This window comes from Urocitellus parryii, chromosome 5, assembly GCF_045843805.1.
Source record: "Urocitellus parryii isolate mUroPar1 chromosome 5, mUroPar1.hap1, whole genome shotgun sequence".
Taxonomy (NCBI): Eukaryota; Metazoa; Chordata; class Mammalia; order Rodentia; family Sciuridae; genus Urocitellus; species Urocitellus parryii.
The window spans coordinates 47,938,673-47,954,654 of NC_135535.1; positions in this window are offsets into that span (position 1 = coordinate 47,938,673).

Consider the following 15,982-nt stretch of genomic DNA (forward strand, 5'->3'; position numbering starts at 1 on the left):
ACTGTTATTGGTGCAGTCTCATGAAGAACTGAGTTGGTTCAAGCCAGCAAGCAGACTTTGCAGACCAGCTTCACAGGCCAGAATGTGATTAGTCTGTGAACAAATACTTTTTTTTTTTAATAAAATTGTATCCTTTCCTTCCACTCCCTAATCTATTAGAACAGAATCTTCTTAAGCATTGTTAAAACCAAACTCTGAAGAAGGAGAGATCTCTGAAATAAAAGGTTTTATTGAGCCATTACAGATGCTAGCCAAAAAGAAAGGACCAATCCTGGGACAAGCTCCCTCAGCCACCCACAGCTAGGCCAGGTAGTGGAGCCAGAATTAGTGTAGATTAGGTAAATGGAGTCAGGTGGGATCAAGGAAGCCAATTTTGAGTGAGTCCCAAATTGGAGACTGGTCCCTGAGGAATTGAAATATTAATTCCTTTAGAGCCCTTCCTCCAACTTTATCAAGAACCTGCCCTAGCTCCCTGTTGCTGAGGTAACCTGTCCCAGGAGTTGCCCTTCTCTACAGGGAGCTATTGTTAATTAACATGTCTTGGGCTGCTCCATCCTGCCCTTCCTCCTTCAGCCCACCTGTTTCCCACCTTTTCACCATCCCACGGAGCATTTTCTAGGCCTAGTCACATATGCAAGAAGGAGAAAGAGGAAGAGAGCCGAACAAAGGAAGCCTAGGACTTATAAAAAGAGCAGAACGCCTCACGTCATGGGATACCTGAATACCAGCTATGGCCTCCTTCCCTGTCCTGGGAGAAGTCTGTTACCCCTATTAAATAAACCCTGCTTTATATGCTTGCCTCAGCATGTTTCTCTAATGTTCAACTTCAACATGCAAGGAATCAGAACTCGTTGCTGATAACAAGTGGTATCAGTAGCATTCTGAAAAATCCAAGAATCCGGAGTACTTTTATAATGAAAACCTGAGAAAAACAGGCATAAGTTATTTACATTGCATCTACATTGACTATGGATAAGAGGAACAGGATTGCATAAAGTAGGGAGACAGTCTACCAGAAGAAGCAGGCTTGCTTCTGGATGGATTGGGGCTGCAGGAAGGATGCTGTAGCATCTAGGGGGTTGCCAAAGGATTTGAGTAAAACAAGGGGGTTGAGGTTTATTTGAGATGGAGTCTTAGTATTTTGCTTAGGCCTGTCTCCAACTCATGCTTTAAGCAGCCCTCCTGTCTTAGCCTCCTGAGTTGCTGAAACTATAGGCATAAGCCATCCCACCCAGCTGAGTTAAGGTTTTAATGCACACTAAAGAATGGAGAGCTGGGGGTGCAGTTCAGTGGTAGAACATGTGCTTAGCATGTGGGTTCAATCGCCAGCAATTAAAAAAAAAAAAATCTCAAAGTCAAAAACTTAAATCCAGCAAAGTGGCATGTGCAGCATCTCACTGGGAGGCTGATGAGGGAGGATTGCTTGTGCCTAGTTCAAGACTAGTCTGGGCAACATAAAGACATCCCATCTCAGAAGAAAACAGAGAGAAAGAATGTAAAATGGTCTTCAGGGTCTGTAACATTTTTCTGATTAAACTTCCTCCATCTCCTTTCTATCTCCTTCCAGCTTTGTAGTTAAACTTAGAATATCTCAGAATTTTTTTCCTGAACAGCCAAGTCATCACTCGATTTAATTGACCACATTATTAACTTCAGAGGTTTAGTGTGGCTTATAAAGATACCATCTTTTGTTGGGCGAGGTGGCACATGCCTGTAATCCCTGTAATCCCAGCAGGTCAGGAGACTGAGACAGGAGCATCTCAGGTTCAAAGCCAGCCTCAGAAAGTTAATGAGGCTCTGTGTCTAAATAAAATACAAAAAAGAGATGGGAATGTGGCTTAGTGGGTGAGTGTCCCTGGGTTCAATCCCCAGTACCAAAACAAACAAAACAGAGATCTTTATCAGATCAACTATATTGAGATTTCTGTTTATGAGACCCAATGCTTGACTCTGGTGAAAGAAAACCTCAAGCAGGGGAGAAAATATATAAGCTTAAGAAGATAAGTGATCATATTAAGTACCAAGTGAATGAACTAGTATGCATAGCCATAAGAGTTCAAAGACAAGGCTAGGGATGTAGTTTAGTGGTAGAGCACTTTGTCTTGTATGCACAAGGGTTTATCTTCATTTGGTCCCTAGCACCACAAAAAGAGTTGAAAGGCAAAATTCTTAGAAAATGCTGGGGGCAGTGACCTCAGTGACCATCCACACATATTTTATGCCTTAAAGAAAGACTTAAAAATGGAGCAGAATATTCCAGGGCACAAGAAAAATTTTATCAAAAAAAAGCTGGAAGCAAAGATATAAGAAGACTGTTTGAGAGACAATAAACAAATCAATTTGACTTGCATATGAATAAAAAAAAAGTCCTAAGAATCTTGAGTCTCCTTAAACGTCAGGCAAGAGAATCTGGGCTTTGAACCAAATAGTGTGCAGAGTTTGATAGCATATAAGCAGGTGGTTTGTTTCAAACTGTCTTAACAGGACCACTTAGAGCAGATTTAAACCAGGCCAGCCTCTTTCTGGGCTAACTTTTCTCCCCTTCTCGTTGGCCCTGTTTTCAAAAAATTATCTTGGCAGAATTATTAGAGCAGAAACTAAGGGCAGAAATTATAGAATCTATCCTTTTTCTAATAGAACCAGGAAAGAGGAGGCAGAAGTGAATAAAATGGTAAGATTTAAGGTGTTAGAGAAAGACGAAATAAGGGTTTAATCTTTCAAGGACTTGGTAATCAACATTTACCATGTGTACTATGGGAATTGAAAATATGCCACTCCCCATTATACTTCTTTGGCATATTTTGAGATGGATTTTAGAGGAAGGGCAGATACAGGAATAATTCTGCAAAGTTGTTCCTTTGGAAAAAAAAAATTACGCCTATCTACATGAATATAGTATACAGTTTGTGGCAAACAGTGGCATTCTCTGAGACCTCCTTATCTGCCTAAAGGTGACCTAAGGAAGCTCATTTCACAGGATAAGAGACTAGAGATCCAAAACCCTGCCCAGATGGAGATTGCTACAGTCTGTCATCTATTCTTTTGAATGCAGTTCTGAGATTACCAGAGAGTCATCTTTATCTGCATGATACAACAACCTTTTATTCATTGTACATTCTTCCCCTCACCCTCCCATAAGCTGTATCTATATGTTCCCAGAATTCACAAGCATCTATTCCTCTCTGTAGCTCAGGATATTTTATAAGCTTCAATCATTTGATCTTTCTTTGAGTCTTATATTTCATGAGGCTCCCATGCATATGCATGTAATAAGTAGTACACATTTTTTCCTGGCAACCGACCTACTGTCTGTTTATTCCAGAGACTCAGATTATTGAGGTTTTAAAGACTAGAAGGGAATTTTTAACTCCATTTCACTACCAAGCACTACCATAGGCCCAAAGAGGGGAACAACAGTCATACTCCTTGCTGGCATGGAACCTAGCAGAATAAGAGTACAGGAATAAAAAGTTGTGTGATTGTTGAATTTTAGGTGATGCACCAACAGAGAAATTGAGATAGAGAACATGGTTATGAAGCTCAGGCTGGAGGCAGAGCTTGGAACAGCAAAGGAATCAGAGGAACCACCAGAAAGTCAACCACCTCAAGGCCATGTAGTGTTGTCTAAAAACCAGAATCAAGTAATGATATTGAATACTTCAGGAATTAAAGAAAATAAGGAATGAGGGCTGGGGATGTGGCTCAAGCAGTAGCGCGCTCGCCTGGCATTCGTGCAGCCCGGGTTCGATCCTCAGCACCACATACAAACAAACAAAGATGTTGTGTCCGCCAAGAACTAAAAAATAAATATTAAAAAATTCTCTCTCTCTCTCTCTCTCTCTCTCTCTCTCTCTCTCTCTCTCTCTCTCTCTCTCTCTCCACTCTTTCTTTAAAAAAAAAATAAAATAAAATAAGGAATGAGAAAGCAAACTGTATCTAGTAGAAAAAGCAATTTCCACTGCTTGTAATTTAACATTAATAACAGAAATGTAGCCCAGCTGCTGCTGTGTTCCTGCATTCTGTGATTATCCTGTATTTTTTCCCCTTCATTGTGCTCACCTGAGGCTCTTCTGGAGGCAAACTTAGATTTATTTTAGTAGTGCTGCTTTTGAGGCCCATCTTCCTGCCAAAAGATGGGAATAACTTGAATGTCTTTATAGTCTCCAGGATATAAATTCTACAACTTTCTGCACTATAGACTTATCCTGGACTTTATACCTGTATTTATTAATGACAGCTGACTAATCTTTAAAGCATGGTGACAAACAAGATTTCTCAGAATGCTGAGAGTTTTGCAATATTTATGAGACCATCTAAAATTACAGAAGTAGTTCAAATTCCACATTTTCCTAACATCTGGAACTAAGTAGTGCCCATTAAAAAACAAATTCCCAGCAAATGATGGAATATAAACACGGGGGGTTTTTTGGTTCTATATTGAGAATTAATCAACTAGCTTTTTATGTTGACAAGTTTAAATATGCAGTAACATCCACAGAACAATTACTACCATCAAATATATTTTAAAAATAAAACATTCCTCCAAAAGTTGAAATTCCCTTGTTCTTAATCCCATTTTTCTATTTTCTCGTTTATTTGTTTGTTTGGTTGCTTTTTTGGGGGGGTGGGGGTTTTGTTTTGTTTTTTTTTTTTTTTTTGCAGTGCTGCGGATAGAGCCAGGGCCTCTTTGTACATTCTAGGCACTCTATGCTTCAGCTATGTCCCTAGCCCCTATTCTTCTCTCTTGAAACAATCATAATGATCAATTTGATTGATCATATCTGCTGAGCCCATGTTTTATATGCATTGACTATAAATTTATGAATTTATAAACAGTAGAGGCAGTAGGCTATATATATACAAGAGGAAATGATGGATTACAGGGTCCATCTACAGATAAACCTCATAGTTAGATGCAATGTCTAACAGGGTAAGCTCACCTTATCTTTTTCAGTATTGTTTGTCTCTCAATGTGTCTAATTCATAAAAAGAACCTTATTGTTTTGGACTGATTGCTTTGACACCTTTTTAGTGTGAATTCTTCCCAGATAGGAACATGATATATTGCTCCATCCTTTTAAAAAAGATTTTTTAGGGAAAGTACTGAGAATTGAACTCAGTGGCACAGAACTACTCCACAGCCCTATTTTTTTAATTTTTTAATATTTATTTTTTAGTTTCCGGTGGAGACACCATCTTTGTTTGTATGTGGTGCTGAGGATGGAACCCGGACCACACCCATGCCAGGCGAGCTCACTACCCCTTGAGCCACATCCCCAGCCCCCCCTTTTCTTTAATTTTTTAATATTTATTTTTTAGTCCAGCCCTATTTTGTATTTTATTTAGAGACAGGGTCTCACAGGGTCTCACTGAGTTGCTTAGCGCCTCACTTTTGCTGAGACTGGCTTTGAACTCAGTGATCTTCCTGCCTCTACATCCCAAGCCACTGGGATTATAGACATGTACCACTGCACCTGGCTTCATTGCTATTTTAAATTATCTTTTTTTTTTCTATTTTATTTTCAATTTGATAATTGTAGACCTATGGGACATTTATTGGCTTTTATTTTTTTTAATCATATCACCACCAATACTGCTGAATGTTGTTTTATACATAAGCTTTTCAGTAGATGCTCTTGGATTTTCTATGTAAATAATAATATCATATGCAAAAACTTTAAACCTGGTCTCTTCTTATACCCCTTATTTTCATTTTCTTATGACCATTAAAAACAATTATTACTTTGTAGAATAGTAGCAATGACTGCAGGCATCCTTGTCTTACTCTTGACTTTAATAAAAATGCTTTTTAGCTGTGCACATGCCTATAATCCCAGTGACTCAAGAGGCTGAGACAGGAGGATCTCAAGTTCAAGGCCTGCCTATTCAACTTACTGAGACCTGTCTCAGAATTAAATAGGCTGGAGATGTAGCTCAGTGGTAGAGTGCCACTGGGCTTAATTTCTAGTATCAAAAAAGAAAAGGTTTTTAAAAGCTTTTCTAGTTTGATGTTGCCCTTTTCAGCAGGAAGCACTTTGGAGATGTCATTGTACATTTTTCCAAAGAAATGGAATATAGAAATCAACAGTGGGGAAATGTAATAGTGGTCCACTTTTTTTTTCTTTTTTTTTTTTTAACAGTGGTCCACTTTATGCTCTGAATTCAACCCTTGCTGCTGTGCCACTGCAGTTTATTTTTTAAATGGACATGTTTCTTTCTTCTTCTCCCCTTCCTCCTCTCTAATCTCTCCCCTTCCTTAATCTCAAGGGAAACAGGATTATTTTTCTTCCCCATCCTAGGCAGAGTTATCTGTCTCTGCATACACACCCACGTAGGAATGAAGTAATCCAGACTTTGGGGATGGTGCCAGAAAACACCATCAGAAATTACTATCTCCCAAATTAACAAGTGAATTACATCTGGAGAACACGTGGAATGTAGTCTTTGAGTCATCTAAAAGCTCTCTGTTCCTCCTGATGGGTAGAATCACAGCTTCTGGGACAGGAGTCCCCTGTGTTTCTTCTTTGCTAGCAAAGCAATAAACCTTCTTTTTCCTTTTTCTCAAAAAAAAAAAAAAAAAAAGTTTGATGTTAACTGAAGTTTTAGGTAGATGTCTTTTATCACATTATATAAATTTTCTTCTATTCCTTTCTTTTTTGAGTTTTTTTTAAAGAAAATATGAATGAGTATTCAATTTTATCTATTGCTTTTTCATGCACTTAGAGATGTTCATGTGGCTTTTCTAGTTTAATCTGAAAATTGACAAGATTATATTGATAGACAAATTAAAACTACACTGAGATTCCATCTCACTCCAGTCAGAATGGCAATTAACAAGAATACAAGTAACAATAAATGTTGGTGAGGTTGTGGGGAAAAAGGTACACTCATACATTGCTGGTGGGCCTGCACATTGGTGTAACTACTCTGTAAAGCAGTATGGAGATTCCTCAGAAACTTGGAATGGAACCACCATTTGACCCAGCTATCCCACTCCTCATTATATAGCCAAATGGACTTAAAATCAGCATACCACAGTGATGCAGCCACATCAGTGTTTATAGCAGCTCAATTCACAATAACTAAGCTATGGAACCAACCTAGGTGCCCTTCAACAGATGAATGGATAAAGAAAATGTGATATATATACACAATGGAATATTACTCAGCCATAAAAAAGAATGACTTTATGACTTTTGCTTGTAAATGAATGAATCTGGAGACTATTATGCTAACTGAAATAAGTCAATCCCCCAAAACCAAAGATCGAATGTTCTTTTTGATATGCAGATGCTAATACACAAGGGAAGGGGGAGAATAGAAATTCAATGGATTAATAAACAAAGGGCAATGAAAGGAAAGCATGTGGAGAGGGGATAAGAATAGGAAAGACAGTAGTATGAATGAGTTGAACATAACTTTCTTTTGTTCATATATGAAAATACCACCAGTGAAACTCTACATCATGTACAACCTCAGAATGGGACTCTTGTTTAGAATAAGTTATACTCAGGGCTGGGGATGTGGCTCAAGCTGTAGCGCGCTCGCCTGGCATTCGTGCAGCCCGGGTTCGATCCTCAGCACCACATACAAACAAAGATGTTGTGTCCGCCGAAAACTAAAAAAAATATATATATATTAAAAAAAAATTCTCTCTCTCTCTCTGTCTCTCTCACTCTCTCTTTAAAAAAAATAGAATAAGTTATACTCCAAGTATGCACAGTATGTCAAAATATACTCTACTGTCATGTATATCTAAAAAAACAAGAAAAAAAGATTATATTGATAGAATCTAATATGGATCATCTTTATATTACTCAAATAAACCCTAAATGGTTATAATAAGTCTTTTTCCCCCAGGACACAGAAGAATTGAACTTGTAACAGTAACAGTATAATAGGATGACATCAGCATAACTGACATCTGATCCTGCTCTTAGAAGATACCAAATATCTCAGATACTATTCTGTTTAGAGCAGTTCCTCAATTATCTAAGACTAAGTTCAAATAGGTCCCAGTTCTTTTTTCTTTTTTTCTTTCTTTTGTGTGTATGTGTGCATGCTGCGCACACTAATGATTGAACCCAGGGCCTCACACACGCTAAGCACAAACTCTACCCCTGAGCTACAGCACCAGCCCTAAGACCCAATCCTTGGCCTGAGATTCTGGTTCTCACTGGGGCAATACAAGCTAAACAAGTTTGATAACTTTTAACATAGAGAGTTTTGAGGGAGGACTCAGGAACAACATAAATTGGCTTTTGGAGAATGAAGAGTTTATAATCTCCCACATGCCTCAAGCAAATATGAGATTTATAGTCTTATCTGAAAGTTGCTAAGCCACTCAGCTGCCAAAAGATAACATATTGAGAGTGAGCAAAAAAAGTCCTTACCCCACTCTATACTGCTGTTGGAAAAGTTGCTGGTGCTGGAGTTTTCCCAGATTAAGGGGTCCCTGGAGAAAAAGGCAAAGGCTATATAGTAGAAAATGTTAAAGTAGCTGGTGCCTATAGTCCCAGCTACTCTGGATGCTGAGGCAGGAGGATCACTTGAGCCCAGGAGTTCAAAGCCACCCCATGAGCAACAACTCACATTTTAGGATTCTAGTGCCTACCTGAATAATACAGGTAATGAACATACTTTGGAGTGGACATTTGTTATTCCTTTTGGCTGCTTAGCCTCTAAATCCCTTCCCTGTTTGAAGAATTTTCTCTATGTGTATTGGTGGAAGGCAGCACCTTCTTCTTCCCACTTCTGAAGCAAAAACTCCAGATACTTGTTTTCCTAGCTACCAGAGCAGCTAGGACACAGACTTTAGCAGACCTAGATTTAACTTGGGAGCTACTGATAGAAAAGTCAAAATCTTGGAAATCCATTCTTGGGTTTGGTGGCTGAAAATAGTTGGAAGTGGCAGCATTTGAACTGTGAGATTGTGGGGCAGTGCAGGCCGTGGTGTCCAGTGTCCTGCACAGGTCAGGATGGGCTGGTCAGGGCATGCCTTTGGCTGTGTTCTGGCTGTGCTGAGCCTCCCCTGTACTTGCCATTTCCCAAGCTGGTTTATCCGTCTCCTAAATAGATCTCTTAAATCACATAAATTTAGTGTTATGAGGTGAATTGTGTCCTCCTGCTGAAATCCTCTTAGTGTCTCAGAATGTGAGCTTATTTGGGTTGTTGCAGAAGTATTAGTTAAATTGAAATGAAGTCATATACAAGTAGAGCAGGCCCCTAGTCCAGTATAACTGGTGTCCTCATCAAAGAGGGAAATTTGGAGAGAGAGAGAGAGAGAGAGAGAGAGAGAGAGAGAGAGAGAGAGAGAGGAGAGAGAGAGAGGAGAGAGAGAAACAGAATGTGGGAAATGGAGTTATAACTATAGTATTGACCAGTTTGGAGAGAGACCTGAAACAGATTCATCCCTAGCACTCTAGAGGAACCATTGGCTCTGCCAACACATTAATTTTAGACCTTGCCTCCAGAACTGTGAGACAATAAATTCTGTTATTCCAACAACTCAAGTTTGTGGTACTGTTACAGTAGTCCTAGCCAACTAATACAGTGGGTTCTGCTATTTACCACTGAGGATCGTGACTAATTTTGAATTAAGTGAATAGATATGGCACAACCCAGAACCTGATAGTCTGATAGTCTAAGCATAGATGGGTGTCTTTGAATGACAGATTGGCCTGAGCTTCAAATTAAAATCTCACAAAAGTAATACTGCCTTTGCAGTACCGTAGAGCAGTCTCTGGGAGCACTAAAGTCCCCCTCCCACAGCAGGCTGCAGTAGTTGTTGCTGTGCTCAACCTGGCCTGAGGGTCAGCAGTCTTTGCACCCCATCCTATACTGCTGTTGGTTGAGGGGTTTGAAACTCTCTAACCTCTACAACTGGCTCCAGCTGTCTCAGCATTTGAGCTGAGACAATGTGGCTTTTCCATGACAGTGTGGCTTTTCTGCCTTATAGGCATATGGAGTTAAATTTTTTTGTACCCTGGTAATCACCCAATCAGGTCACCATATATTTGCTTCTTTCAAAAATAACATGAGTGTCTGACATAATCTATGTGGTGATAATGTTGGCTCACAATTTAAAAACAAAGAATCTCAGAAATCGCAGAAAGTGAGGCCAAATATGCAGAAGTGACAGGCTTTCTATTATATTATACTGAGCTGAGGGTAGCTCAGGAGAGCACTGAGGAGCTCCTAGTCCTAGCAGCATAGTACGCAGAACTCTCACTGATTAAAGCAAGTAGTACTGTTGCGAGAAACGGACTGGTCCAGGAGCAGCAAGCAACACTTGGAGCAGAGGAGAACTCCAAACTTTATTTTATGCTAGCACGCCCAGAGGGAAAAAAAAAAATTCCAAATTCTAAGCCCTGATCCACAGTTTCTCACAATATTTGTAGGTTATTTGACGTCATCTTAGACCCATCCTATCACTGGGGCTTTTTCTCTTTAAAAATTTTTCCTAATCGGCTGAAAATATAGCTCAGTTGGTGGAATGCTTACCTTGCGTGCACAAGGCCCTGGGTTCAATCCCCAGCACCACAAAAAAAAGAAAAAAAATTTTCCTAATCTATTGAGTTGAAGGCCTTGTTCAGGGTCTCTAACATAAAGCACCTCACAGAAACAGAGAAGAAACTGCTCTTTTCACAGGCCTCTGCCACATTTCAAGAGGGAGTAGTCAGAGACCTAGGGCAGATATTTACAATCCGAAAGGCCCAAGGTTAAGGAGGCTTCCTGGAGAAAGGCTAAGGAAGGGGAGTGGAACTGACCCCTTCCCCAGGCATCAGTTTCTTACCATAATATTTTTGTAATTTCATTTCACAACCACGTCTGGTTTTGCCATCACAGTACAGCTGCCTTACCATCGCTAACTGGCTGTGACCATAGATGGCACTATAAATGATATTGTTATGGATTGATTGTTACATATGTAAGTGGTGGAGTGTACATTTAATTCACTACAACTCTCATACATACATAGAAAACAGCACTTTGAATTTTGGCTACAAGTATTCAAGTATTCTTGAGGTAGTACCTGCAGTTTAATGGGACAACTAATTAAATGTCCAATATTATTTAAATTTAATTGGATCTGATCATTTAACAAGTCAATTTAGGCAGTGTCCAGTGTCTTTTAAAACAGAAATGTTCAGTCTCTCTTTTAGACTTTCCTTACTTCCTGCTTTCCCGTCCAAGCTGGTTTCTGAGGAAAGAGGCCTTCTGACCACAAGTTATTCTCATCAGTACATCTTATATCCACCGCTTTCCAGCTAAGCCCCCTCTCCACCTAATTACTCAGCATTTTGTTAGCTTCTTATGCTGCAGCCTGGAGGTTAAAGCCCAATCCCCAGTAATAAATCATGGTCCCATTTTGCTTGTTCTATAAATTCCTTGGTTTTAGCACCTGCTCACCATTTAGATTTTTAGAGCTCCCTTTTCATTTAGGATACAAACAAACAAAAATCTTACTTGATTTCTAGTTGTTTCTCTCTCTCCACATACATGTATGTGTGAATAGATATATCCATCTATATAATTTGATATTTAATGCAGTTTTCCATTTGTTTAAAGTGAATAGACATATGTCATATACATTAATTACTGACCAGAAAAAGAAGAACTAATTTTTTTTTAATTTTGGGGAGGGTTGTGGGGAGGGCCTTCCAGGGGACTAAATCCAGGGCCTCATGTATACTAGGTAGGTAACCACTCACTCTGTCACTGAGCTACATCCCAGTCCTTAAATTTTCAAGGAGGTTGGTGGGTGGGGCCAAAGTTCTAAACCTCTAACTTTCTAACTACTTTGTCTTTCTGGTAACTCCTAGCTAGCTAGGGACTCAGTCTAAGCCATCCCCATTTGTTTTAGTCAGCTATTTCACAGCTGAGACTAAAAGATCTGAACAGAACAATTTTAGGGGAGGAAAAGGGGCAGAACAGCATAGCTAAGAGTGTGGCAGAGGGAAGCAGCTCATATGGTGATCAGGCAGCAGAGAGAGACTCCACTCTCCAGATACAAAATACCCCACAGCTCCGTCCCCAGTGAACTACTTCCTCCAGCCACACCCCACCTGCCTCCAGATACCACTCAATCAATCCCATGGGGGAGTAATTCACAGATTATGTTAAGGCTACACCCCAATCACTTCTTCTCCAAACCTTCTTGCATCATCTCACGTGTGAGTTTTGGAGGATACCACATCTAAACCATAACACCATTGGCAGAAAATCAGGTGTTATCAAAAGGGTCAAAAAGGGGGACTAGAAAAATATACTTTCATCACTCAGGAATTTCCAAGGGTTTTAGGAGCTCTAAGACAGGCACCAGGGAAAAAGACCAAATACATTTCATATTACACATGTCACAATACGCCACCTCATTCTGTGGTGGCCCTTTATTTTCCTTTTAAAATGTATCATAGTGGGGCTGGGAATGTGGCTCAAGCGGTAGCACGCTCGCCTGGCATGCGTGCGGCCCGGGTTCGATCCTCAGCACCACATACCAACAAAGATGTTGTGTCCGCCAATAACTAAAATAAATAAATAAATATATTAAAAAAAAAATAAAATGTATCATAGTGATACATTTGTGACTTGGTTTTTACCTAGTGGGATGCAGTGAACAGTGATCCAGCTAGCATCTACCTCCCCATTCTATTAACTGCCATATGGCACTGCATATACAGTTTGTACAGTTTATTAGCCATTATTCTATTTATGGAGACTCACAGTATTTCTAGTTTTTCCTAAAGGAACTCTGGAAGGGACCTGATTACATATGTTTTCTCATGCATGATTGTCTTTTTGTTTTGTTTTTTTCTGTGTATAATGTGGTCCTGGGATTGAACCCAGAGCCTTGCACACACTAGACAAGTGCTTTACCATGGAATGCTTTACATTCCCAGCCATTTTAAAATTTCATTTTGAGACAGGATCTTGCTAAGTTGCCCAGGCAGACCTCAAACTTGTGATCCTCCTTGGAGGCTCTTGAATAAGCTGGAATTATAAGTATGCACCACTGTACCCAGATAAGTGTCTTTAAGAGGTAGACATCAATATCTGGAATTACTGACACACAGCATGTGTTTATTTTTATTTTATTCAATATTGCCAAGTTTCCTTTCAAAGTGTTTATATGGAATTTTTGCCCCTTTAGTAGTGTGTATCTGTTTTCTTATACCTATATCGTTCCATTGTATTAATGTGTTTAATTCTGGGTAATATAATGATTTAAAATTATTTGAATGTTATGAATATAATCAATTGTTACATAATTAGTGAGGCTTAGCTTCTATTGCATTGGCCAGTTGCCTTTTTTTTAATGAATAACCTATTCTGTTAGTTTTCATGTTCCTATTTTTTAAATTTATATTTATAAAAGTGCTTTGTAAATCCAGATGACAATCCTTTTTGTGTTATATGTAAGGTGAATATCATCTCCTAACCTGTCATTGTTTTGTTTTGTTTTGTTTTGTTTTGTTTTTCTTTTTTTGGTACTAGGGATTGAACTCAGGGGTGCTTTACCTCTGAGCCACATAACCAGCCCTTTTTATTTTTTATTTTGAGACAGGGTCTCACTAAGTTGCTTAGGGCCTTGCTAAATATCTGAGGCTGGTCTTGTACTGGTGATCCTCCTGCCTCAGCCTCCCAAGTCCCTGGGATTATAGGGGTACACCACCATGTCCCACTATCACTTGTCTTTTACGTTAAACCTGTGCATGTTGTTCAATTTATCAATCCTCCAGCTTTGCTTATAACTTTTGTTGTACAGAACTTTTACATCTGTTCAAATCTATCCATTTTGGTGGAACCAAACTTATCAATCTTATTCCTTTATATATTTTGCATTTGGGGTCTGGCTTAGAATGGCTTCCAGTTTCTCAAAGTCTTTAACCCTCCAGAATTTATTTTTAAGGATATTTTTTATGATGATGAAGATTGAACCCAGAGCCTCATTCACGTTAGGCAAGCACTCTACTACATAGCTATACCCCCAGTCCCCTTTAGAATAGTATGAGGCAAGCATGTAACTTTATTGATATCAGAACAAATGATCAACTGCCCATATAATTTACTGAATTGTTAGTATTTACTTTCTGATAGGAGGGATGCCATCTGCTTTAATTTTGGTTACTGTACCAAAATACCTGAGATAAACCAACTTACAAGGAGGAAAGATTTATTTGGGCTCACAGTTTTGGAAGTTTTAGTCCATGGTCAGTAGGCCTGTTTCTTACTTTCTCCTCCTCCTCCTCCTCCTTCCTCTTCTTCTAACAATTTTAGAGGAAAAGTTTATTTGGGGGCTCATGGTTTCAGAGGCCTCACTCCATCAATGGCTAACTCCATCCCTTGGAGCCTGAGGTGAGGCAGGACATCATGGTGGAAGTTTGTGGAAGAGGAAAGTAGCTAAGGACATGGCCCCAGGAAGCAGAGCTGGCCTCTTGCTTTTGAGGTTGTGATAAGGCAGCAAATCATGGTATGAGTAGGTGGTAGAAGATGCAGCTCACTTCATGACAGGTGGGAAGTAAAAAGAAAAGAGGGGAGGGCTGGGGTTGTGGCTCAAGCGGTAGCGCACTCGCCTGGCCTGCGTGTGGCCCAGTTTCAATCCTCAGCACCACATACAAACAAAGATGTTGTGTCTGCCGAAAACTAAAAAAATAAATATTAAAAAATTCTCTCTCTCTCTCTTTAAAAAAATAATAATAAAAAAAGAAAAGAGGGGAGCTGGGGCCCCCAATTTCCTAACCTCTATTCATTAAACCCACCTCCTAAAGGTCCCACCCCTCCCAACATCTCCACAGGCTGGGGATCAAACCTTCAATACATGAACCTTTGGGGGACACTTATCCATGCTGTAGCACTACCTCTATTGGACATTTCACTCTAATGTGCATGAACCTAGCCATCTGAAGGAATCATCCACACAGAGAAAAGGCTTTCATCTGGGTCGCTGGAATGAGGTGAGCGCTCCAGACTTAACAAAGTGAGCAGGTGCATCTTTATTGTAAAGCTGTTTTGGAATAAAATACAATAAAGGAAGGTTCTATTTTCATAAAAAGAGTATATAAAAAGGGGACTTAAACAGTAAATATTTGATCACAATTGGCATGGGAATAATGCATAAAATTTTTCCTGTCCTTTCCCTGACTTTAAAGAAATAGAAACTAGCTGGGTACAGTGGTGCACACTGTAATTTCAGTGACTAAAGAGGTTGAGGCAGGAGGATCACAAGTTGGAGGGCAGCCTCAGCAATTTAGCAAGATCCTAAGTGACTAAGCAAGACCCTGTCCTGAAATAAAAAATAAAAAAGAACTGGGAATGTAGCTCAGTAGCAAAGTGCTCCTGGGTTTAATCCCTAATACAAAAACAAACTAAAAAACAGACACTAATATATTCCAATTATACGCTCTCTAGAAAACTTTCCGGGGCTGGGTCATGACTTAGTGTTAGAGCACTTGCCTCGCATGCACAATACCCTTGGTTTGATCCCCAATGCCAATAAACAAACTAAAACCTTCTGCTAACTGAACCAGTTCATAGGTATCTATCTTGATACAAAGGAGGGGGTGCACATGGGGGAAACGGATAGGTCAAGTGCACCTACCCTTATGAATTAAGAAATTGATATTCTGGTGTATAACTCAGACCCTTTGATTTATAATTTAAACACTTTAATCCATATATTTTTCTTAATTTCTAATTCTGTGGCTCTATCTCCAGGGCTCACAAAGTGCCTGATACCTGGAAGATACTCAGCATATTTGTTGAATGAATTTGTTTTGTTAGGTTAAAATTTTATTTATTTATTTATTTAGTGCTGGGGATCAAACCCAATCATAGACTTTTTACTGTGGAAATGATTTCTTTCTGTAGAATATGGGCCTACAGCATAAAATAGATTATAAGCATCTCATTCATTTATACATTCATTCAAAAAAATTTTTTTCTTGCTATTGTCTAATAATCATGATGATAAGCTCTGGGA